The sequence below is a fragment of the Lissotriton vulgaris genome, chromosome 6, assembly GCF_964263255.1.
Source record: "Lissotriton vulgaris chromosome 6, aLisVul1.2, whole genome shotgun sequence".
Taxonomy (NCBI): Eukaryota; Metazoa; Chordata; class Amphibia; order Caudata; family Salamandridae; genus Lissotriton; species Lissotriton vulgaris.
Genome location: NC_141694.1, coordinates 1,481,754,039 through 1,481,780,618, shown reverse-complemented (window position 1 = coordinate 1,481,780,618; position 26,580 = coordinate 1,481,754,039). Strand labels below are relative to the sequence as shown.

Sequence of the window (26,580 nt, the reverse complement as noted above, 5' to 3'; positions counted from 1 at the left end):
CAGATTGTCATTGCTTTCATCAGGATCACAGTAATCTATTTGCTACTACGAACTAGTGCTCTTAAAGCAAAAAAAGGAGTGCTCAAAACTATAAATACATTTCAAAACCGATACTTAGATCACCTGTATCCACTAGATGTCTGTATCGGTAGCTTCACCTTTCCAAGTTGGGATTGCTAGTACATTTATACAAGCACAAGAATGCGGTGTTTTGCTAACAAGACTTCTGTTTAATATCTCCATGTTTTCACTATTCCCAGCAATCCCCAACTTGGAAAGGTGAAGCTACCGATACAGACATCTAGATCACTAGTTCGTAGTAGCAAATAGATTACTGTGGTCCTGATGAAAGCAATGAAAATCTGTGTCAAGAATTGCTGAAACATGTTGACCCTAGAACACATCTCCTCCGATCACTTTCGTTTGAATCCAAATGTAAATTACCATGGTGTGCAAACTTTTTCAAGTTGCATCAAAATAGTATTATTATTATTAGTCTTATGAATAAACGTATTGGTCTCAAACTTTGTAGTCTCTTCCGTGCACGACCACTTATTTACTTCTCGTCAATGCCTACCAACTATACAAATTGGTATCGGGCCTAATTTAATTGCTCCCAACACGCACCTTGCATGGATTACAGTACACACACACACACACACACTACCACACACACACACAGCCAGACCCACAACCACATACACAACCACACAAAACCTCACCCACAACCACACAAAATCACACACACACACAACCACACACATACACCCACACAACCACGCACAAACACACACACAACCACGCACAACCACACACACACAACCACACACACACACACAACCACACACACACAACCACACACACACACAACCACACACACTCAAACACAACCACACACACTCAAACACAACCACACACACTCAAACACAACCACACACAAAACCACATACACACCACACACACACTACCACACACACACAACCGCGCACTCAACCACACACAACACACCTACAACCACACACCCCAACCACACACACAAACCACACACACAACCACATACACACACACAACCACACACACAACCACCCACACACACAACCATACACAACCACGCACAACCAACCATACACAACCACGCACAACCACACACACGACCACACACACACAACCACACGCACACAACCACATACACACACAACCACACACACACACACCCACACACACACACACCCACACACAACCACACACACAAAACCACAACCACACACATAAACAACTACACCCAACCACACACACAACCACACACAAAACCACACCCACAACCACACACAAAACCACACCCACAACCACACACACACAACCAAACACACACAACCACAATCAACCACACACACAACATACACAACCACATACACAATCCCAACCACACACACACACACACACAACCACATACACAATGACACAAGCAATCACAACCACACACAAAACCACATGCCCACAACCACCCACACAACCACACCCACACCCGCACACACACCAACCACATACATGACACACACAATCACAACCACACACACCCACACACAACCACAACCACCCCCACAACCACACCCAACTACACCCACAACCACACACACTACCACACAACCACACACACTACCACACGCACGCACACACACAACCACAACCACCCCCACACCCACAACCAGACCCAACTACACCCACAACCACATACAATACCACACGTACACACAACCACACACACAACCACAACCACCTACACCCACAACCACACGCAGACAACCACACGCACACAACCACATACACACACAAACACCCACAACTACACACACACCCACAGACACACCCCCACAAACACGACCACACACACAAAACCACAACCACACACATACACAACCACACGCCCAACCACACACCCAACCACACGCCCAGCCACATGCCCAACCACACACCCAACCACACACCCAACCACACGCCCAGCCACATGCCCAACCACACACCCAACTACACGCCCAACCACACACCCAACCACACGCCCAACCACACGCCCAACCACACGCCCAACCACACGCCCAACCACACGCCCAACCACACGCCCAACCACACGCCCAACCACACGCCCAACCACACGCCCAACCACACACCCAACCACACACCCAACACCACACACACACAAAACCACACACAAACCACACACAAACCACACCCACAACCACACACACAACCACACACACACACTCACAACCAAACACACACAACCACACACACAACCATATACAACCACATACACAATCCCAACCACATACACAATCCCAACCACACACACACAAACACAATCCCAACCACCCACAACCACACACACACCCAACCACACAACCACATACACAATGACACAAGCAATCACAACCACCCACACACCCACAACAACACCCACAACCACACCCACACAACCACACACAAAACCACACACACACACAACCACACACAAAACCACACCCACACACACACAACCACACACACAACCATATACAAACACACACACAACCACATACACAATCCCAACCACACACACACACATACAACCACACACACACAACCACACACACAACCACACACACACAACCACATACACACAACCACATACACGACACAAGCAATCACAACCACACACACAACCACATACCCACAACCACCCATACACCCACAACCACACCCACAACCACACACACAACAACCACATACATGACACACACAATCACAACCACACACACCCACACACAACCACAACCACCCCCACACCCACAACCACACCCAACTACACCCACAACCACACACACTATCACACGCACACACAACCACACACAACCACACACACAACCACAACCCCACACAACCACACCCACATCCACAATCAGACCCAACTACACCCACAACCACACCCACACATCCACATACACTACCACACACACACACAACCACACACACAACCACCCACAAACACACAACCACACCCACACCCAGACCACACCCACAACCACACGCACACAACCACATACACACACAAACACACACAACTACACACACAACCACACACACCCACACACACAACCACAAACACACAACCACATACACAACGACACAAGCAATCACAACCACACACACAACCATATACCCACAACCACCCACACCCACACCCACAACCACACACACAACAACCACATACATGACACACACAATCACAACCACACACACCCACACACAACCACAACCACCCCCACAACCACACACACTACCACACACACACACACAACCACACACACAACCACAACCACACACAACCACACCCACATCCACAATCAGACCCAACTACACCCACAACCACACAACCACATACACTACCACACACACACACACACACACACACAACCACACACAAACACCCACAAACACACAACCACACCCACACCCAGACCCAACTACACCCACACCCACAACCACACGCACACAACCACATACACACACAAACACCCACAACTACACACACAGCCACACACACACCCACACACACACCCGACCACACACACAAAACCACAACCACACACATACACAACCACAACCACACACATACACAACCACACTCAACCACACACTCAACCACACACCCAACCACACACACTATTACACACACAAAACCACACACACTATTACACACACAAAACCACACACACAAAACCACACACACAACCACACACACACACAACCAAACACACACACAACCAAACACACACAACCACGCACACAACCATATACAACCACACACACAACCACATACACAATCCCAACCACTTACACAATCCCAACCACACACAACCACACACACAAACACAATCCCAACCACACACAACCACACACACACAACCACACACACAACCACATACACGACACAAGCAATCGCAACCACACACAACCACCCACAACCACACACACACAACCACATATATGACACACACAATCACAACCACACACACCCACACACAACCACAACCACCCACACCCAACCACACCCAACTACACCCACACCCACACACTACCACACGCACACACAACCACACACACAACCACAACCACCCACAAACGCACAACCACACCCACACCAGACCCAACTACACCCATAACCACACCCACACACACAACACAACCACAGACAACCACAACCACCCGCACACCCACAACCACCCGCACACCCACAACCACACCAACTACACCCACAACCACACCCACATACACAACTACGCACAATCACACAAACACAACCAGATGCAACACAACCACACACACCCACACACAACCACAACCATCCGCACACCCACAACCACACCCAACAACACCCACAACTACACCCACAACCATACCCACACCCACAACCACACACACACACAACCACAACCGCATCAAAAAGGTTTATGAAAAATTGACTCTTAAAAATTCTGCTTCCACCAGAATCAGAGTCTTCCACAACACCCTGTTTTTTTGGCTGTAAGCTGTGAAAAGGAGACCAATATTTCCCCATTTTTATTATTCTGTATCCTCGGTTCAATTCTGGGGTGCTTTTTAACTTGTCTCTACTTCATTGCGTATCTTACTGTTACTAATTCAAATTGTGTTAGCTTTGGCTTATTTGCAATGCAAACTTTATCTCAATAAGTTGCTGTAACAAGCTGCAAGTCCGCTACGGAAGCCCATTCATTTGCTAAATATTTTCCACATAAGGTTGCAAGACCATAAATTGGAGTATTCAGGATTTTCAATAGTTTCTTGTTTAAAGATGTTACTCTCTCCTGCGCACCCCACTCCTGTACTTAGATTACGAGTTACCTGGCACCCGCCTTTTAGAGGTTCTTGCATCCACCCTAGTCTGGCCTGGCACTGGTGCGCCCCTGCCTGGCACACACCGGGTGATGATCTCCGCACCTCCTTCTAGACCCCTGCTCACTACTGTTTGCAGTCTGTCACTCACCCCTCACCTCCCTGGCACTCACCCTTCACCCCTCAGGCCTGGCAGTCACTCCTCACACCTGGCACTCCCCCTTCTCCTTCTCTGGCACTCAGCAGTGACTCTGTGTGACACTCAATTGTCACCTCCCTTACACTCATCCATGTCCCTTCTGGCATTCACTAGTCGCCCCCCTTGGCACTCACCCTTCACCTCCATGGCGCAAGCCCTTCATCCCCCTGGCCTGGCAGCTACCCTTCACCCATTGCACTCACCCTTCCCCTCCCTGGCACTCACCCTTGACCCTCCTGACTCTTACGTCTCACCACCATGGCACTCCACCTTCATCTCCCTGGCACTCCACCTTCATCTCCGTGGCCCTAGCCCTTCACCCCCTGGCCTGGCAGCTACCCCTTCACCCCTGGCACTCACACTTCCCCCTTCTCGGCACTCACCCTTCCCCTCCCTGGCACTCACCCTTGTCCCTCCTGACTCTTAATTCTCATCTCCCTGGCACTCACGCCTCACCTCTGTGGCACTCACTCTTCACCCCCATGGCCTGACAGTCACCCTTGTCCCTCCTGGCATTCACTCCTCATCTCCCTGCCACTCACCCTTGACCCTCCTGGCACTAGTCCGGTTTCCCCCAAGAACAAAAAATAAGAAGCATTGGCATAGCCAATAGGTCTCACCTTTGGGACCTTATGAGTGTTTAGCCATGCACAGTTGATGTTGTTGCACCAAGGATATTGTGCTGCATAACTAAATACTTTGAAGGTCCCAAAAGCGAGACCTATTGGCTATGCCAATGCTTGTTTTAACGTTTTTTTAGGCTAGCTGTTGGCAAATGTAATATTGTTGTCTGATCAGCTGTCAGGCATAGTGTTTTGTGAGCTGAAGCAAGGTACCTAGTCCATCGACTGGTTTGGTCTGTGAAGAGTATTTGAAGTGCTTCCCTCATGGTGCCCGGGCTAGCCTTGTTCACATAGTGATACAACTTCACTATGTCTTTTTGCATTCTATGTCCATTGATGTCAGGTTAAACTCAAGTCGAATCAGTGTACGCCTTGTCGAGAATGGAAGCCTAAAGACCTTCCTGAAAGCCATGATATATAAGTGCTCAAGTTTATCGGACAATAGGCCCGGGAAGGCCAGATGGCCATAGCTAATTGTTGAAAAAAAGCTTGGCTTGCCTTACTCTTCAGATGACCTCCGTTGAATGTCTCACAAGATTCTTGTGTATTTTGCATAGGGCATGTGTGACCTTAGCGGATTTTGTCTAAAATGATTTGGCCAGGGATGTTGTTCTACCGGTGCCTGAGAATTGTACGCCCAGTTAGGTATACTTAATTTGCTTTTGCAATTCTTAGTGGTCCGATGTTCTAGCCCAGCAAGGATTTTTTCTATTTATGTCCAAAAATCAATACTTTGGTTTTATTTGCATTGCTTTGGAGATTATCTCCAGAGTCCTCTTCATGCCTATTATGGTTTGGTCCAGGATGTCAAGGTCGTCTGCGTATTGCATAATAGGTGTTCAAAGGTGACCCAATTTGGGTGGGAAAATATTGTTTTTTGAGAGTGCAGCTCCCAGGTCCCCAGTGTATAGGTTAAACCGTGTTGGCGCAATCACACAGCCCTGTTTTAACCCTTTGTTCGTGTAGATCTTGTCAGTTGCGTGTGTCTGTGTGAGCTTAGTGCTGACCCATGTACCAGTATAGAGGGACATAATGGCTGCCCTGCCAGAAGTTTCCTTGGTATCCCCCACTTCGCAAGTTTTGCTCACAATATGTTGCCGTCGATGCCATCAAAGGCCGCACTATAGTCAACGAAGCAGGCGTATCGGGTTGGGTTTACACCCTCTGTGGCCTTAGTTACCAGATATGATAATGCTATGACGTTATCCATTGTTGAGTTTGGCCGGAATCCTGTCTGGTATCGTGGTATTATTTGATTGCCAGGCACTATATCCAGCCTACTGCAGGCGAGTATCTCCTGCTGTGCAGGGCCTTAAGATAGGCTCTGAGCCCAACCTACCATAAGCAGCTAATGGACGCTGCGCATGGCCTGCAGCTGTGCTCTGTGGGGGTTGACTGAAGAGTCTGGCCTTCAGCTAGGCCCTAAACCCAACCCATGGAGGTGGCCATTGCCTGCTGATCATGACCTTCAGGCTATGTGCTATTTTTTTTACTATTGAGTATGAGGAGAGACGTACAGCCATGTCATGATTTTTTTTATTGATTTTAAATACATCCAAAAAAGGAAGTCAAGAGAATGGAAAAAAAAGGATAAAGAGGGTTCGGTTACATACCCCCGATATTTAGCGAAGTCACATTTTACATCAGGTTATTTAATCATACAGCCATGTCATGATGCTTCTCCTCTCCCTCAATAATGGTTAATAAACAGCATATTACACTGGGGCATCTGCATATACGGTTTATGGCATGGCAATTTTTCCTGTGTATTTGTTGTTTTGGGTGGGTGGGGGGGAGTTATTGAACCAAAACCAGGATGTGAGGGATTGCATTTGTGAAGTAAAGTAAAATCACATTGAGGGGGGTCCGGTGTAAATTGCAACAAACAATCTGGTTTTTTTTTTTTTGTTTAACTTTATTTTATTGAATTTTCTAATGCAGCAGGTGTCATACAATACAATTCTCATAGGCACCCTTCGAGCCACCACAGGAGATCCTTCCTCTAACCCTTCCCCTAGCGAGAAGTTTGTTGGAATAAGTTGTGTCCATGGAGGCATGACTGGGCGTGGTGCCACTGCTCTTCCACCCAACCACCCCTCAAAACTACTGAAGAGAAATAACAACAAAAACCCCTTTCCCCTTGGAACCCCCACACCTTTTTCCACCCCTCCCCAACCGGTGTGCCACAACCCTGCCCTTCACAAATGCTGTGTGAGAGAATCTTCGTATGTCTAAATATTAGGGGGATCGTCCGGGGACGTATCCGTGAGCCGCAGGAGGCGGAGGTATTTCGGGCAAGTAACTTCATTGAATTCTGACGCCAAGAGAGAAAAGATAGGCTGCCAAATGGCGGTCTAGGATGCTGTGGATTGGGTAATGTTAGCTTGAATCGGCTCCATGCTTGTGTAACCAGTTTGTGTAACCAGCCAGTGTGTGTGGGACACCTTTGAGTTCCCCAAAGCAAGAGTATGTCCTGTACAGCGCCCCCCATAGCCAGCCCCATCTGTCTCCCCCCTGATTGACTTTAATGGGAATGTGATTGTATTCGGAAGCCCTAGGAGTGTGTAGGCAGGAAAGTGGGGAATTTCCGTATCAAACTGTTTGTCAATATCGTCAAGGACTGCTGTCCAGTAGTCCGTCACGTCTCTGCACTCCCGCAATAGGTGGGTTAAAGTTCCTAACTCATCACATCCCCTCCAGCAAGTGGGGCTGCGGTCCGGGTTACCCTCGTGAAGTTTAACCGGCGTCAAATACCAAAAGGTCGCGATCTTAACTGCTGTTTCCCTGCCGGCAGTATTCCTGGCCGTGTGATTGACCCTGTAGTATATGGTGTGCCATTCCTTGTCCGAGCGGTTTCTCCCCAGTTCAAGTTCCCATTGTTTCTGGCCTGCCGAGCGCTGCAGGATGGCTGGGTGACCCAACATCTGAAAAAGTTCTGTGATCATTTGTCGGTCTGAGGTTTTGGTAACTAGCCACTTCTCATATGCCGTGAGATTCCTGCCAACAAATGGGCGAATTTCCTGCTGTGTCAGCCAGTGCCTAATTTGAAAGTATTGATAACGCTGCGGCGCCTGGAGATCATATAACTCCGCAAGGTCAGAAAACTGGAGGAAGCCATCAAGGTGAAATAAGTGCCCCGCCAACCTGCAGTCGGAGCTATGCCACTGTTGGAACGCCCGCCCTTCCTGTCATGGTTCAAATGCTGGGTTGTCAAATAGAGGCGTAAGTGGTGAGGGAAAAATAGTAAGGCCCTTTTTGACCGCCACCGCCTCCCATACTCGCAGTACAGTTCGCGTGATGGGGGATTTATTGAGGTAAGCTGGTCTGTCGGAATGTTTCAAGAAGGGAATCTCCCATAGCGATATTTGCGCCATGGCTCTGTCCTGGAAGAGCCATCTCTTCTCCAACTCAGGGCAGTTCCACTCTAGTAAGTAACGCAGTTGCGATGCTTGGAAGTACCGCAGCAAGTTAGGAATCCCCAGACCTTCCTCATTAGGAGGGCGGTGGGACAGGTCTTTGCACATCCTTGGGCGCTTCCCGGTCTGAATAAAATATTGCACTGAGTCCAGCAGCTTCCGTATGGTTCCCCTCAGCGGACTCCCTGGTATGGTCTGGAATATGTAGAGAATTTTGGGTAAGATGGACATCTTGACCGCTGCAACTCGGCCGAGTAGTGACATAGGCTGTTGCTGCCACCTCCTCAGATCTCCCTGTATTTGTGAGAGGAGATCTAAGTACTCTTGCTTGATTGTCTGCTTGGTGGTCGGTATCAGTGTGATCCCCAAGTAAGGGATCGAAGCATAAGGCAGGAGGTCCCCATATAGTGGAGTCGAGCCATCAAACCTGCGTGCATTACGACCTAATGGGAGGAACATGGATTTCCCTGTGTTTATTTTAAAGCCGGACACCTTCCCAAAGACCTCCAGTTCTTTTAAGAAAGCGGGCACTGACTGCTTGGGGTTGTCAAGTGCGGCCAAAATGTTGTTGGCGTATAGGCTAATCGCATGTGGCTCCCTTCCAAAAGTGATGCCCACTATATCAGGATTATCCCCGATTCTCTGCGCTAGAGGTTCTATGTAAAGCGCAAAGAGGAGGGGTGAAAGTGGACATCCCTGTCTGGTGCCTCGCCGGATGTCAAAAGGTTGCAAGCCTATGCCATTGACGCGGATCGTTGCTCTGGGTTTATCGTAACAGCTGGCAACCCATGCCCTGAAGCGATCTCCAATGCCGAAGTGCGTCAGCGTCTTACCCAAGGAGCCCCAATCCACCCTATCGAACTCCTTTTCGGCGTCAACAGATAAGAGTATGGCGTCGGGCTCATTATAGTCAGCCTTGTCTATTAAATGCAGGAGGTGCTTGGTGTTATCGCTTCATTGCCTGTTAGGAACAAACCCCGATGGGTCCGGCTTGATGATGCCGGGTAAGCGCGGGCCCAATCTCGCTGCTAGTTCCCCTGTAAAGAGTTTGAGATCGAGAATGAGTAGGGAGATGGGTCTATAGGCAGCGCATCGGGTAGCATCTTTGCCTGGCTTAGGCAATACTATAATGTCGGCCTCCAGCATGTCAGAGGGTATCGAGCTTGGCCCCTGGAAGGAGTTGAAGAGTCTAGTCAGTAGCGGTGCCAGTAATGGGCAAAACGCTTTGTAAAAGCCGACCAAGAAGCCATCTGGTCCTGGCGATTTCAGAGGCTTATTAAGGCGTGACATTGCGCTGACCACTTCTTCTATCTTAATAGGTGCGTCTAGGGATGCGGCCCCCTCTGCGTTGAGCGCATTTGTCGCTACCCCACTGAGATGGGCTTCCCCCTCCTGGTCTATAGATTGATCCTCGCTGTACAGCAAGGCATAGAATTTCCTGAAGGCCTCATCTATTTTGTTGTCGTCACTTAGCATCCGACCCTGAGCGTCATAAAGGGTAGAGATTTTGTACCGTTGGACTCGCGCTCTAAGCTTACTCGCTAACAGTTGCCCCGTTTTATTACCTCCCACATAATATGTGTGTCGCAGCCGCAGGGTAGCATATCCCGCGCGGTCCAAATCTAATTCGGCAAGTTGCGCCCTAGCAGCTTTTAGGCCTCCATATCCTGGGGGCCCGGTTCGACTATGCACCCTCTGTAGTTCGGCTACCTGAGCTGATAGTGAGTCCCGCTTTCCTTGCGTTCTTTGCCCTCTGCCGCTGAAATAGCTATGAGTTCCCCCCCCTTACTACTGCCTTGAGTGCTCCCCACACCGCCTTCAGGGGTACATCCGGCTTGTTGTTGAGTGTGAGATAGTCAGTTATGCTTTTATGTGTCTCCTACTCCCTTCCGTTGTAAGCGGGCCTCCCGCAGGCGCCAACGTCCTCTCTGCGTATTAGTCTGGGGAGTGACTAAGGTAAGTACTACTACGTCGTGATCTGAGAGCGCAACAGGAACAATGTCCACTTCAGTCTAGCGTGGCAAGTTCTGTGGATCCTATAAAGTGATCTAGCCTAGCATAAGTGTGGTGCATATGGGAGTAAAATGTATAGTGTGTGCTGTGAGGGTGAGACCCCGCCAAAGATCAGACAGACCCTACTGATTAGCCAGTGTTTCCCCTCTGATGAAAGCGCAGCTGTTGAACCAAATCGGTGACCAGATCTATCTGCCTCCTTATTCATAACCGCCTACGAGAGTTAATCGTGCTTGATGACAAATAGTTTCAGATAGGGCGCCCTGAAGAAAGAGTTCTTGCCCAGAGTTAGGGACGTATATGGACCCCACTATCAAGGCCATGCTGCTCACCCGTATATTATAGGCTAGGAGCCTACCTTTAATTTCGGCTGCCTTGTCCCCCACTTGTCCACGGAAATGTCTAGCCAACAATATAGGGACCCTGGCTTTCTTATCAGTGGTAGAGGAGTAGAACTGTTGCGGAAACGCCCGGGAGTGCAGTCTATGCCAATCTTTGGGTAAGAGATGAGTTTCTTTCAACAAACAGATCGAGGCACCTGAGTTCTCCAAATATGATAAAATGGCCCCTTCTTTTGATGGGATTGTTGAGCCCTTTGACATTCAGCGTAATTACTTTCAGTGAAGAGCTTGTCATAGTGTCTTAAACCCAAAGAAAGCCAGGTCAATGGGGAGGAACCCCCGCGGCGGCATCGGCGGTGTCTCTCCCAAATCCTCTCCCTGTGTGGCACACCGGTTCCCTCCCCTCCTGCCCCAAAGTCCCCCCCAATGTCCACCCCCCTTACCCAACCAACACCCTCCAACCAAGGCCTCAATAATTCCTTACTGAACCAAGCCCCCCTCCCTCCCCCCAACTTGACAACCCCAACAGTCAGTCATAGTGCAATGCCTGCCGTTACATGTTGCAGGCATTTGGTGAATTTACCTCTATGAGCGTGCAGCCTTGGTACCCCTCGGCCCCCGCCCCCAGCCAGCTATGTATCCCTGCAAATGTGTCCCTATCTGGCTGTCAAATTAAGCAAGACGTGAGGTATCTCTAGACACCACGGCCGCTGTCCTTTCATGCGACAGAATTGCGGGCTCTGGTTTCAGGCTGGCTGTGGATGTACGTCTTCGCCGCACTCTTTGCCACCCCCGGCTACGTGATTGTTGAGATTGGGGTGGGGAGGCGTCAGTCCTTGTGAGGGAGGCCCAGAAGGTCGCAAGTCTCCTGAAGAGACCTCAATTGATGCAGCTCGCCATTCCATTTAAAGATCAGTCTGAAGGGGTGGCCCCAGCAGTAGGATACCCCTTTGTCTCTCAGGAAGGAGGTGACTTCTTTAAACGCCTTTCTTTTTTGAAGGGTGATGGAGGATAGGTCCTGAAAGAGTGCCACTGGGTGACCGTTATGCTGTATAGGTTGTTTCAGGCTAGCTTCTTTGAGGATTCACTCTTTCAAGGGGAAGTCAGGCAGAAAGGCCAGGATGTTGGGGGGGCGCTCGTCGTGGCGGGCCTACCCTGTGCGCACGGTCGATCCGAATTACAAAGTCCGGGCCTTCCCCAAGTATGTCCCTGAACGGCCTTGCAGGTATAGTGCTACATCCTTTCCTTCTGCTGACGATGGGATCCCCCGGACCCGTATGTTGCTATGTTGCAATCTATTTTCGAGGTCCTCTGCATGCGCTTGGGGATCCACCTGCTGGTCCTTGAGACGGATGAGTTCCTGTTGAAGGTGCTCCACGTCCTCGCTCCTGGTATGGTCGTTGTCTTCCACTGCAGCCACTCTTTCCCCCAGGTTGTCCACATCACGCCGTATCTCCCTCACTTCTCCTGCTACCTCCTGCTTGTGTGTGTGGCAATCTTCTCGCAGGGAGTTAAAAAGTGATTCCAAAAACGCACAAGTGATCGGTACTTCTCAGTCTACATTGTCTAGTGGCTGCTTTGATCGGGGAGGGGAAGGAGGGCTCTTTTCCCCTCTACCTGGTCCTTTGAGGAGCATGTCCGTGTGTGTGCGCTCTCCCTTCTTGCGCGTCGAGGCCATGGCGGACCGTCTGTGCCAAAGAACTCGCTTCGGGGGCACCGGTGTCTCTTCGCTAAGGCCTCCGGGGGCTCTAGTGAAGTGCCCCTTATGATTCATGTGTGTTGACGCAGCCACTGTCTTTACGAGGGGTCGCTAACCCAGGTAGGGTGACCCAGAGGTGTACAAGGGACGCCCCTTTCGGCACGCAGATGAGGCAGGTAGTCACTGGCCGCCGGTGGCTTGCTGATCCGTTGCTTGGGTGAGCCCTCTGACTACAGATTCGGCCCGAATGGCCTGTTATGTGCTCTGTCTGGAATGATGGGACCCTTACTCCAGATTGTCCTTGCCTTCTGGTTCCCCCAATCAGGCTCAGCCTCAGGTGATGTTAGGGACTCGGAGCACTCCCATAAGCAGCTGGTGGGCCCCTCTGCCACCCCCCACAGCCGCACCCAGTTGCGCTACAAGAGTCCTAATAGCCCCACCTGCCAGGCCCCCCTCCCGGTGCTTTCGGTCTCCAGGTGCCGGTTGCAGGTCTTAGACTGTGGCTCTTCCTCTTCCTTCCGCTGCGCTGATTGCAGAGGGCACCACTCTGGGGGATCGGCTGAGGCCCAGACCAAGGCCTTTCCCCACTGCGCAGGCCGTCTCCAGGCTGTGTATGAAAGTCCACAGCTAGTGTCCCTCCCTCCCCCCCCCGCACTCTCCCCTCCTCCCGTGCCGTTGACCATAAGGCCTCCCCGGGCATCGGCGGGTGGATCACCATAGGAGCTCTGTGCCTGGCTCTCGAAATGGTGGCTGCATCCTCCCACAGGAATCGTCCCGCAGCCCCGGCCTCGATTTTCACGCCGCTGTCCATGGGCCAGGCCCGGTCCCCCGGTGCACGTAGATAGAATGTCGCCGCTGGGCCCCCTTGCGGTTACCTGGCTCCATCGCTTTCCGTGGGGTTGAGGGCTGTAATGTTTGAATTTGTGGGCCCTGGGCCCTCATGGTAGGCGCAGCAAGGATGACACGGACACCAGGAATGCGTGGTAGGAAAGGTCCTGAGCACGTGCGCTCAGCCTCTTTTATTGGCAGCGTCATGTGACACCATGACGTCTGTGGTGGGTGGGTGTAGATTGTATTACATTGCATGGAAACACTAGAACGTGTCCACGCTAAGACACCACATCACTCCCCCTTTTAATCTATGAAAAGACTCAACTTCAGAGTTTACATTTGTAGAAAATAATATATCTCAGGATGCAGTGAAGTGTTCAGTTCCGCCAAGCTTTTCAATCTGCCGCTGCTTGGAATTAGGCAGATGGAGTTCAGTTTGTTTAGGGGAACAACTGTCCGCTTTGGCTTGGTTGGTGGTGCTGATGGAAACAGTCTGCAAGCCCTTGGGTAGCCCCGTTGTACTCACAATCTTTCTGTTGCTGACCTCCGCGGTGACGGGTGCGGTAGAGTTCTTGTGGTTCGCCGTGGAATGATGGTTGGCCTTGGGCTCACTGTGGGGACCCACTGCGCACTGACTTCTTCTTCACTCTTAACTGTAGTAACAGCCAAGTGGATTTATTCCTTCCTTGCTTAACTGTGGCAACGGCCACGTGGATTACTTCCTTCTATTATTAACTGTGGCAACGGCCACGGGGATATACTTCTTTCTGTTCTTAATTGTGGCAACGGCCACGTGGATATCCTTCCTTGCTCTCAAGCCGTGGCAGGGGTGCCACCTGTCTTTCCTTTTCTTCCTTTCTTTTCACTGTGGCATGTGCCACGCAGATCTCTCCTTTTCTTCCTTTCTGTTGATGGTGGCAGACGTGCCACACAGCTCTCTCCTCTTCTTCCTTTCTTTTCGCTGTGGCAGACGTGCCACACAGCTCTCTCCTCTTCTTCCTTTCTTTTCGCCGTGGCAGACGTGCCACGCAGATCTCTCCTCTTCTTCCATTCTTTTCGCAGTGGCAGATGTGCCACGCAGATGTCTCCTCTTCTTCCTTTCTTTCCGCGGTGGCAGACGTGCCACTCGGATCTCTCCATTTCTCCCTTCCTGTTTCGCGACATCTCTCGGTCCAATCTTGCATCTTCTCTCCTGACCTGGCTCCTCCATGCAGGGCGCGCCCGCTGCATGTGTGATCCTGGTTTGTCCCCGACTGGAACACTTCCTCCTTCTTCCTCAGCTTCCTGAGTTGGCGTCGCGAACCCTCTTCACTAGATTCTTGTAGGTGACGTTTGTGGGATGGTGTTTGGAGACCTTGGCTAGGTCAAACGTCCTGGACCATTTGGCGGTCCGCTCCTGCTGATGTTTTGGCAGGTTTCTTTGGTCGTCCCTCGGACTTTCTAATGTAGGTTTAGAGAACCCATCGCGGGTCATACTTGGTACGCGATCTTTCTGTGGATCGGCTTCTGGGGGTGCCACGCTTAGTGGTCTTCTTCGGTAACTGTTCTGCACTGTGGCGTTACCTGTGCCCTTCTTCCATCTCGTGGGGGCGGGGTGCCACGCTTAGTGGTCTTCTTCGGTAACTGTTCTGCACTGTGGCGTTACCTGTGCCCTTCTTCCATCTCGTGGGGGCGGGGTGCCACGCTTAGTGGTCTTCTTCGGTAACTGTTCTGCACTGTGGCGTTACCTGTGCCCTTCTTCCATCTCGTGGGGGCAGCGCCTTGCCACGTGGCGCGTTGTCTGCGCCCGTACTTTTCAAGGCTTCTCGGACACTTTTGCGTGTCGTCGGTATTTGCAGCTTTGGCTGGCGTCGTTTTCTTGCTGCTGTGGCTGACGTCCAGTACTTTGCTGCTTTGGACCGTCGGGTACTTGCTGCTTTGGATGGCGTCAGAAGTTTGCTGCTTCGGACCGTTGGCGGGCGTTAGTTGATTCTGCGGTGATCTCCTGTGGCCACTAGAAGTCACAGCTCTCTCCGTCTTCTGATCTCGGCAGTCTTATTCCCTGATCATACCTCCAGTGCTTGGCAGCTGTCTTCTCCAGACGTTTCGTCCTTGCTTGGATGCTTGGTGAGGCGTTAGTGCCTCTTCCCACGTCACTCTGGAAGTGGCGTCAGCCGACTCCTTGCTGGTGCGTGTTTGTTGTCTTCTCTTCCTTGTCTTCTGCGCGGAGCGCGCTTTCCGGATTGCGGCGTTGAGATGTTTTTTCCCTTGGGGCCTACTCCGTCTGTTGCCGCTAGATGGTGCTAAGTTCTTTTGCGTTGAGCAGTGCTTGTTTCTGTGCTGCAAGATGTTGGTGCAGTAATACTTTTGGCCACTGGGTGGCAGTGTTGCTGGATCTTTTGAACAGCCTGTCTTGTCTTTCCCGGGATGTGCACTCTACTGCTTCAGTGCACCGGGGGGTTGAAGCTGCTGCTGAAAATGGGTGAGTGATTTTCCCTTGCCGTAGTGTTCACCAATGTAAATGTACTGAAGCATCAGTGTAATGAAGTCCGGAAGGCCTTACAAAAGCACAGTTTGTATCCCCTTTGTTTTTTTCGTGCAGGCTTTTGTGCTGGGGGCAATTTTGGCAGTTTTTGTGGGTGCCCCGGTGGTTCCTCTTATTTCAGTGTCCCGGTGGGGGCTTGCGTGAACTTGGCGGTGTTAACCGCTTTGACGGTGTACTGCCCCTCGCGGAGCACACAAGGAGGGTGCTCTCATGCGACGGCGGCGCTGGCTTGGTGCAGGCGCTTGCTTCTCCCTTGCTCCCGTGCACTCCGCTCCTAGCACGGAGCACACGAGGAAGGGGGGGGGGGGGCGCCTCTTGCTCTTGGCGGCGCTGGCCGCTTGCAGACGCTTGCTTTCCTTAGCCTCCTCTCCCCGTCCGCAGCCGCCTCGGCAGTACTCACGCGGGCGGGGTGAAGGTGTTGTGCTCCGGCTGGGAAGCGCGTCGCTCCGTTCACTCCTCCTTGGCGGGGGACGCTCGAGGCAGGCCGCGGTTGGGCTCCGCCGGCTCTGCCTTTAAATGCGCTGTTCCGTTGGCCCCACTTTCGCCGGTCTCCCGCCGCTGCAGCTTCAACTCACTCACGCTGCACGGCGGAGACCTGCCTAGCTTCTCGCAGGCCGCGGGTGGCTCCGCTGGCTCTGCCGTGAATGTCCTTCTCTGGTGCTACCGGCGGGCCGCGGGTGGGCTCCGCTGGCGCTGCTGAGTCTCTTCTTCGCTGGGGTGCTGCCGGCAGGTCGCGGGTGGGCTCCGCTGGCGCTGCTGTGTCTTCCCTCGGTGGAGGTGCCGCCGGCCGGTCGCGGGTGGGCTCCGCTGGCCTGGACCACGTCGCGAGGGGGGTCGGGAGGCGGTTAGCTACTCCGCTCCCTCCCCCTCGTTGGTTTAGTTAGCTTTCGGGTCCGGCCGCCTTCCCTTCGCGCCGTGGCTTACTCTGGGCCCCGCCGCTTCCTTTACACACGCGGCGGGGGCAGGGGATGACTCGGGCAGGCCGCGGGTAGGCTCCGCTGGTCCTGCTTATATATTGGCACAGTTACTGCTGGGCACTTCGCCCGCCAGGGGCTCACCTTCGGCCGGCAGGCCAGATGCTGCGTCGCGGTCGTGGCGGGTGGACTCCGCCCGGTCCATGCACCACTCTGGTGGGGTTATTGCCCTGCGGCCGTCTCAGGTGGGCTCTGGGCGGTCCGCTCATTCCTCGCGGCCCCTGTTGGTGGCGGCCGTCGCGGGTGGCTTCAGTCGGCTAGCTGGTCGCCTCTTGGTGGCTGCTGGGCTCCGACGTGCACCGGCTTCTCGGCTCGCTGTGCCTTGCTGCAGGGGGTGCCCTTCAGGCAGGCACCACTCCCCCTTTCCTCAGTGTTTGGTAGTGGCACGCGTGGGTTGCACTACCGACCTCGTCGCCATTGTAATGTTTGAAAGTGTGGGCCCTGGGCCCTCATGGTAGGCGCAGCAAGGATGACACGGACACCAGGAATGCGTGGTAGGAAAGGTCCTGAGCACGTGCGCTCAGCCTCTTTTATTGGCAGCGTCATGTGACACCATGACGTCTGTGGTGGGTGGGTGTAGATTGTATTACATTGCATGGAAACACTAGAACGTGTCCACGCTAAGACACCACAAGGGCCACCAGGGATCCCCCGCTGTGTCTGTGTAGAGATTGGTCTCAGTCAATTATTATCTTTAAGCACTTTATTGGCAACTCTGCAGTCAGGGAAAAACAACATCCACTTCTTCAAATCCCCGACTCCTCAACCGTCTCCAGCCTCCCCGTACATTCCACCCTCAACACTCCAGATCCCTAATGACGCCCCCAGTATTCCAACACAGAATACTCCGACATCACACATCTTCCCCCTTAAGGAAAATAAAAAAGAAAACAAAACAACAACAAAGAAAAAAAACATATTTCCATTGGCATAACATAGTAAAAACATATCATTCCCATTTAGCATAGCACATTAAACATTTGCATTTCTCATAAAATATAAAATATATAATAACATTAAATATATAATAACATTCCCATTTTGCTTAACCCATTAAAACATTCCTATTTTTCATAAAACTCAACCACATTCCCCGCCCAAACTATTTCAGAATGAAACCTCCAATTACCTCAAACCTCCAAATACAACATCCTGCTGACCAGACAAAGCTCTACTTCCAACACCGCTACCAGCATCCTCCCCTTCTTCTACTTCCAACACACAGACACAAACTATCCTCCCCTTCTTCTACTTCCAACACACAAACGCTGAACCAATTACGACCTCCTTCCCATTCCCCTCTTCTTGAATCAAAACTTCACCTTCCCCGCTGGCATCCACCATCAAAACACTTCTTAAATCCAGATCAACCTCCATGAATGATGTACACTTGTCACCTCCCTCAAATCTGCTTCTCTGTACCAATAGTTGTCTTGCACCATATGACTCCTCCGAAAAGTTCCTGACAACCAAGGAATAATACTCACTCAAATCCAAGAAGGATGTCCTTGCCACAGCAACTCGAGACATACACATCAAAGACTCTATCCTTCCAACCATACCACACACATCTGATCTCCTTAACTCCACCTCCAACTCACTCTTTATTGCAAACAGAACGTCTCTCACTTTAAAACTCACTGCCAAAGCATTTTCCTCCAACTCAAATTTGTGTCTGAATTCTTCCAGTGCACCAAACTTTCCTGGAAAGAAAACATCACTAAACTCACACGTAACCTCTTTCCTCATCTCATCACTTACATCAACATCCAAAATCCAAACTTGTACTCTTGTGTTAGGATTTAATATCATGTCAAAACTTGCAAGATCCTTCCAACCTAAAACACAAGGGCCTTGCTCTTTAACATACATCCTCCCTTTCACCACTCTACCCTTAAACTCAAATCTCACATCTCTATACCCCACAACCTCACCAGTATGACTCCTTTGATTAATGTCACTCCTCATTAACTTCCCACCAATTTTCCTCTCAAATTTCCTTTTCCACATATCCATATTCACCATAGTGTGAGGTGACCCCGAATCTGCCACCAACATCACATCATCATCATCTTCTGTCTCATCTTTCAACTTGAACCCAAGCTTGAACTCCTTAAGTACACCAATTTTATCTGAAACCACTTCACTGTACTCTCCTTTGGTTTTTTTTCCAAACTCATCATCTTCTTCCAGTACCATAACCTGCTCTTTAGCATTGGGATTGAGAATTATTTTCAAACTGGCTTGATCTTTCCATCCTAAGACACTTGGCCCATACTTTGCCACATACATCCTTCCTTCTGCCACTCTCCCCTTAAACACAAAAAGGACATCTCTACACCCAAGAATAGGAATTTTCTTCCCAGTGAATCCTCTCGGATTGATGTCACTTTCCATTAAATCCAAGCCAATTCCTTTCTCAAACTTCTCCTTCCACATATCCAAATTTACAATCGTATAAGGTGATCCTGAATCAGCCACCAATGTCACGGTCACTCCTGCCACCATAATTTCACACTTTGGTTTGCTCGTTCCATTACTCTTCACTTCCAAGATAAAATCCTTTACAATGAAAACGTCATCATCCGAATCGTCTTCTTCATCCTTCTTCTTCCCCTCGTCTTCTGCCTCTGTTACATATCTAATTCTTGTAGACTTCTCCCTTCTATAACAAACTCTAGCAAAGTGACCAACCAATCCACAAACTGTACACTTCTGATCTCTTGCTCTGCATGCTAGACTGTTCGCCAAATGTGCATAACTTCCACATCTATAGCATGCTAAATTGGATCCACCTTCTCTCTTGTATTCATCCTTCGCGCCTTGAAGGTACTTCTTCTCCGACTCCCTCTCATTGAATTCGTCTCTCCTATCTGCACCAACACTGCTCGTCCTTGTAGTTTTCCTTACAACACACACCTCCTCCTTTTCCTTTCCCTTCTCATCATCTAAGGCCGCTTTCGCACATCTGACCGATACTTCAGCCTTCCTTACCACGGCTAACACTTTGTTGAGTGTTCCATCTCCCATTGTCCATAACCTTTCTTGAACTCTCTTATTATTTGTTAGCATAATAATCTGATCTCTTATTAACTCCTCCTCAATCTGTCCAAATCGGCATTTCTCCGCCATTATTTTCAGAACTCCTAAATAGTCATCAATTTCCTCATCTTGTTCTTGCTTTCTTCTGAAAAACTTGTATCTATCAATTGCCACACATACTGTTGGCGCATAGTACCTCTCTAAGTCATCCAAAGCATTTTCATATACATCTGCTTCTTCATCACTTCTCTCTTTTTTCTGCATCCTCTCATATTGTCTAATACCTTCCGGTCCCAAAGAATGCAATAGTATTCCCTTCTTAATTTCCGGTGTCATTTCCTCATTTTTTATGGTGAACATGTAATTTTTGAAGTATACCTTCCACTCTTGCCATCTTATTTTTGGTTCACCAGGCTCCGTTAAAAATGGTATAGGCGGTGTCAAAGTGAATGTCTGCGCTGCACACATTTTTTTTTTAATGCAGAACTGTTTCCACTTTACTTTACTCCACTTCTTTCTTTATACAGTCACAAGAGTGCACAAATGGGCACTTATTCAACTTTATTGTAGCTTGTCTGAACCTTTAATTAACTTTTGCTGCTTCCCGTTGTTTCCTTTCTTTTTTTTTTTAAGGCGACAACATTAACTTATTTTCCGCTTATCGTTGTTTTCTCCCTTTAAAACCGGGAACTCGGTTTCCAAAATGGCCGCCGACGTGATGACGTCATACGCTGGCCAATCAGTGCCTCTCCTCGCTTGCGCGTGACAACGCTGTCTTCCAGGTCGCCCTTCACGCGCCTCCCCTCGCGCGTCACACTCGCTCAGACGCTGCTGCCGGGCACCGTCGTGTCTCAGTGTTCCAGTGGCTGCGCAATCCTCTTCTCACACCACGCGCCACTCAGTGCTTCTCACGCCGCACGCGCCTTCCAGCCGGCACACGCTGCTTAACGGTACTTTCTTCTTCCTTTCACGAATTCAAAATCGTCAAAACTTGTTAATTTCTTCACACCGCCATACCGCTCACCTCAAAATGTTCATAAATAGATGGTTTTTCTCATTTTCCTGCTACTGTTCTTCAATCCTTTTCTTCCTCCTCAGTGGGTCCACACAGAGTTGCCCCAATCCTCCGTCGCCAAAATTGTAGAGATTGGTCTCAGTCAATTATTATCTTTAAGCACTTTATTGGCAACTCTGCAGTCAGGGAAAAACAACATCCACTTCTTCAAATCCCCGACTCCTCAACCGTCTCCAGCCTCCCCGTACATTCCACCCTCAACACTCCAGATCCCTAATGACGCCCCCAATATTCCAACACAGAATACTCCGACATCACAGTCTGTCAATCCTGCCCACTGGAGCCTAGCATCAGAGCCGCCCTCCTCCTCCTCACGGCGCAGGCGCCATTTCGCAGACTCAGGTGCCCGACCATGGCATTGCCGCGCTAAATGATATGTCCGTAGGGGTCACTCCCACAGTAAGCTCCTCACCTTCCTTTGTTCCGCTGTTCAGGCACTGCGACGTTGAGGACGACTTCCACCAGTGCCCCAGCGGTGCCCTCCTCCCCGTCCGTACGGAACCAGACCCAACAGCCCCGGCCTCGAGTTTTGCGCTGTCCGTCAGCTCTGTGCCTGGCTCTCGAAATGGTGGCTGCATCCTCCCACAGGAATCGTCCCGCAGCCCCGGCCTCGATTTTCACGCCGCTGTCCATGGGCCGGGCCCGGTCCCCCGGTGCACGTAGATAGAATGTCGCCGCTGGGCCCCCTTGCGGTTACCTGGCTCCATCGCTTTCCGTGGGGTTGAGGGCCACCAGGGATCCCCCGCTGTGTCTGTCAATCCTGCCCACTGGAGCCTAGCATCAGAGCCGCCCTCCTCCTCCTCACGGCGCAGGCGCCATTTCGCAGACTCAGGTGCCCGACCATGGCATTGCCGCGCTAAATGATATGTCCGTAGGGGTCACTCCCACAGTAAGCTCCTCACCTTCCTTTGTTCCGCTGTTCAGGCACTGCGACGTTGAGGACGACTTCCACCAGTGCCCCAGCGGTGCCCTCCTCCCCGTCCGTACGGAACCAGACCCAACAGCCCCGGCCTCGAGTTTTGCGCTGTCCGTCAGCAGCAGAGGGCAGCTCCCTGGCACGTCGTGTGGGTCTTAAAGCTTAGATTGCCATTGTTCCCTCCACTCCTTTTGCGGCACGCTACACATCGGAAGGTGGGTGAACTCGTCCGACTCCCCAGGGCCCTTGCTTTCACCACAGGCAGGCTCACTTGCTATCGCCCTGTCCGGGCGCCATTACGAGGCTCCGGGCTCAGGGATGAAACAACAGCTTACCTGGCATGACAGATGAGAGAAGCATTTGTCGCTCCCACCTCCTCCCACATCACTGCATGCCTGCCTCGCTGCCTCTTCCTGTTGCCATTCGTCTCTCAGAGCTCTAATTTAAAGCACATTCACAGAAGCTCCCCATGGATGTGATGCATTACATACTGTGCACTCGAGCTACCTGAAGGTTTTGAAGGGCTTTACATGAACGCTAGTTACATTACCCAAGGTGAGATACCTTTTTATAGAGCGCGAACTCAACTGACTCAAAGGTATTGAAGCGCTTAACAAAAGCGCTAGTTATATTGCACAAGGTTAGCTTATTTTTTTTTGTTTTTAGGTGCTGTTGGAAAGGGGATCTTAGGGTTGGCCGAGCAAGGGTGAGAGGCCTCCTGGCGAGGTTCCTCTCCTAAGATCGTACAGACGAGCAATCACCCCCCTACAGATGGACACTACACAAAGATAGGTTCTTAACGTTTTTATCAGAACTTGTAGGCAGGCTTATCGTAGCAGTACAGGGATAATTGGATCCAGGGATACTCTCAAACTTAGTCTCTGAGGGAAGGGGGTAGCGGGACAGTCTTGGTACCAGCCTGGTACAGGTATACCCTGCGCTCAGCTCTCAATCCTCGAGCTGGGGGGTTCTTCGGTATCGGCCGCGGCAGCGCCAGCAGGGCTCCAGAGATGGTTTCACGAAGATGGGCCGCGGCAGCGCCAGCAGGGCTCCAGAGTTGGTTTCACGAAGATGGGCCGCGGCAGCGCCAGCAGGGCTCAAGAGGTGGTATCACGAAGATGGGCCGTGGCAGCGCCAGCAGGGCTCCAGAGGTGGTTTCACGAAGATGGGCCGCGGCAGCGCCAGCAGGGCGCCAAGGATAGTTCGGCGAAGATGAGCTGCGGCAGCGCCAGCAGGGCTCCAAGGTGGTTACAGGTTCCACGCGGATGAGTTTGTCGCAGTGTCTCTCGACTCCAGGATACAACTGCCGACCTGCTCCGGAACTGCCCCAGTTATAGGTCTGGCGCCCTTTGATGCCCGGACCCTCGCACTGGGAGGTCGGAGGGGCCAGGATGTGCGTGTCCAGACACCCAGCAGGGGGGTGGAGCCAACGCCCAGGGAGGCTGGGGGCGATCGAAACCAAGCGTCGGGGGGTGGTTGGAGGACCATCAAAACTCTTTCCCCCATTGATCCGTCAAGTGGTCTCGTTACCCCCAGGTGGGATCGTGGTGCCTCGATGTCGGGGCTTCGCTGGGTCTGCGGCTGGGGTCGGGCCGAGGCCACGCGGCCGGGTCGTGGAGGGCCCAAGATGGAGTCTGGGCCTGAGATGGTGGTCCGGGATAGGGTTCAGACCAGCCGAGAGTGTTGAGGAGAGGTTGTCGAGTTCCAACGGGGGAGAGCTGGGGGCTGCCCGGAGGGGCGGCTCTCGTGGAGGGTAGATGGTGCTGCTCTCGGCCGGGGAACAGGGGTCGAGGTAGTTCGGGACCCGCCATGTTGGAGGAGTGGGACCACGCCACGAGGCCAGGTCCAACAGGTGTGCTGAGATTAAGTGATGAAGACGCTGTCCCTGTTTATTAATTATTTCCCCTCTGCCTGACAAACATGAGCATTTTGTTGTTGTTGCTATGTCCAGTGCTCCTATACCCAGGGGGCTGGGACAAAGGGCAGGGCTGGGGGCTTTCTGGTAAACAGATGGTGCTGGCAGTGTTTTGAATTGAAAACTCTGGAGAAGGGCACCTGGTGAATAGAGGACTCTGGGAGGAGGGATGTGACGTCTCTGCCATTGGAAAGTACTTCACTGTTTTTTTTCATAGATTGCTCAATACTCTAGTGATACAGTCACCCACAGAATGTTGTAGTGCTGTTGACTTGTATCAAGGCACTTTACTTTCTGTTTTTGCAAAGCTATGGAATTTGCCCATAAATGTTTTCTGAGGCAACCATGTACTCCTGAATCAGACTACAGGAACCGGTGTGTGGTAATTGTATAGCTCTTCAACCCCTGGCTGCACAGCACCCAGGATAATGGGCTGCATGGCTAAACATTTATAAGGCCCACAGGCGAGACCTATTGGCTATGGCAACGCTTGATTAACAAGCTGCATAGCGGAGACGGAAAGAGGGCCGTAGCTTGTTCTTCAGTTGGGCGCTAGAGCCGATCCAGGCTACACCTCTGGCTCAAGTCTGTCTGTCTTTGCTTTGTCTTCTTGGGCTTTGCTTACTGTGAGAGTGTGGTGTGGCAGCGCTCTATGGGCCTGACGTACAAACACTTTCTGCAAAAGGTACAGGTAACAGAATCTGGCAAAAGGTACAGGTAACAGAATCTGGCTATTTACAATGGCAAAAAGGCATTTAGGTGTGTGAAAACACTACATTGCAATTTTCTAACATGTTACTGAGTCGCAATTTGGTTTTGCGACTGCATACCAAATCAGTATTTGGAAGGGGCGTGTTTAGGATTTCTCTTCCAAATACAGCATCAGAACACTATATATTAATGTGTTGCACCCAAATCTGGTTGCAATATAATGTTTTACTCACTATTGACGGGCAGTGGTGAGGCATTTGCAAATAGGATGGGTCTCCAAGAGACCCCTTCCCCTTTGTGAATGTTGCGAAAACTTTTTTTAAGAGTAGGCAGTGGTCCCAGGGACCAATGTCTCCTCTTTAAAATTGTTAGTTAAACTTCTCTTTTTTTTTCAGCATCCCTTTTTTCCTTTAACCCCTTCGACGCTCATGACGGAGCGGTTCCGTCATGAGCGCCGGTTGGGCTGTGCTTATGACGGAACCGTTCCATCACGACCACGCCCGTTTTTTAGAACCTTCAGCACAGCGCGAAAATTCACGCCGCGCTGAAGGTGTTAAGGTGTGGGTTGGGGTTAGAAAAAAGATTTTATATTCAGTCCTTGTGGGGTTCCTAATCCTTGCATTCAATAATGTTGTGTTAAAAGTAGACCAATATAACTGTCATGAGGAATATCCAACTGAGAACAACTAGCTGGTGTGTAATTGTCAAGAATGAGGCAGTGCATCAAAGCAGAATAAAGTAGAATAAGGATTGTGACACAAATGTTTTCAGAAAGTAAATAGTGAAATTCCTAGTGCCCACTGGAGGGTTGAGCAATGTAGGCACTAGTTATTAGGTAGGCCCACCGGAGGGTCAGAGTAAACTATGGCTTGTTTAGTTGGAATAATGTTGCAACGTGATCACTATAAAGCAGTGACTGCAATCAGTGGGATTTGGTAATATATTGTAGATGCCCACTAGAGGGCTTCAGAGGCGATGGCAAGCGGAGCTGCATAGGTTTACAATAGCAAAAAATCGCTAGATCTTCATTGGTAACATCAACAATTTATGGGCGTTTAAAAAGGAAACACTGTAATACAATGCGGTTGAAGTAACTTGCAAAAACAGTTGAATAGTGAATGTCAGATTCATTTATCACTTGTTATTATTTTGTTGCACTACATGTACCAAAATGCTTAGCTGCCCTGAATAGGAAGTGATGTCACTTTTGGATCCATGTTACTTACATTTCACAAAAAAGAAAAAAATGTGGTTTTAGTCAGTCTCGTGAGCAAAGTCTCTGTAGAAACCGAAACGCTTGGGGTTGTGCTGCTGGCTTGGCTGTTATGGGACATCGCTGATTATCTTCCAGGAGGGCGCGAGGAATGCCCTGCAGGGAAAAAATATGTTTTATATATATATATATATATATATA

General features: G+C 50.7%; 1 protein-coding gene across 6 annotated transcripts in view; it reads left to right on the top strand.

The window, feature by feature from the left end:
• Positions 1-26,580, top strand: part of EHBP1 (EH domain binding protein 1) — a 1,903,610-nt gene that overhangs the window by 1,021,210 nt on the left and 855,820 nt on the right. The window lies entirely within an intron of this gene.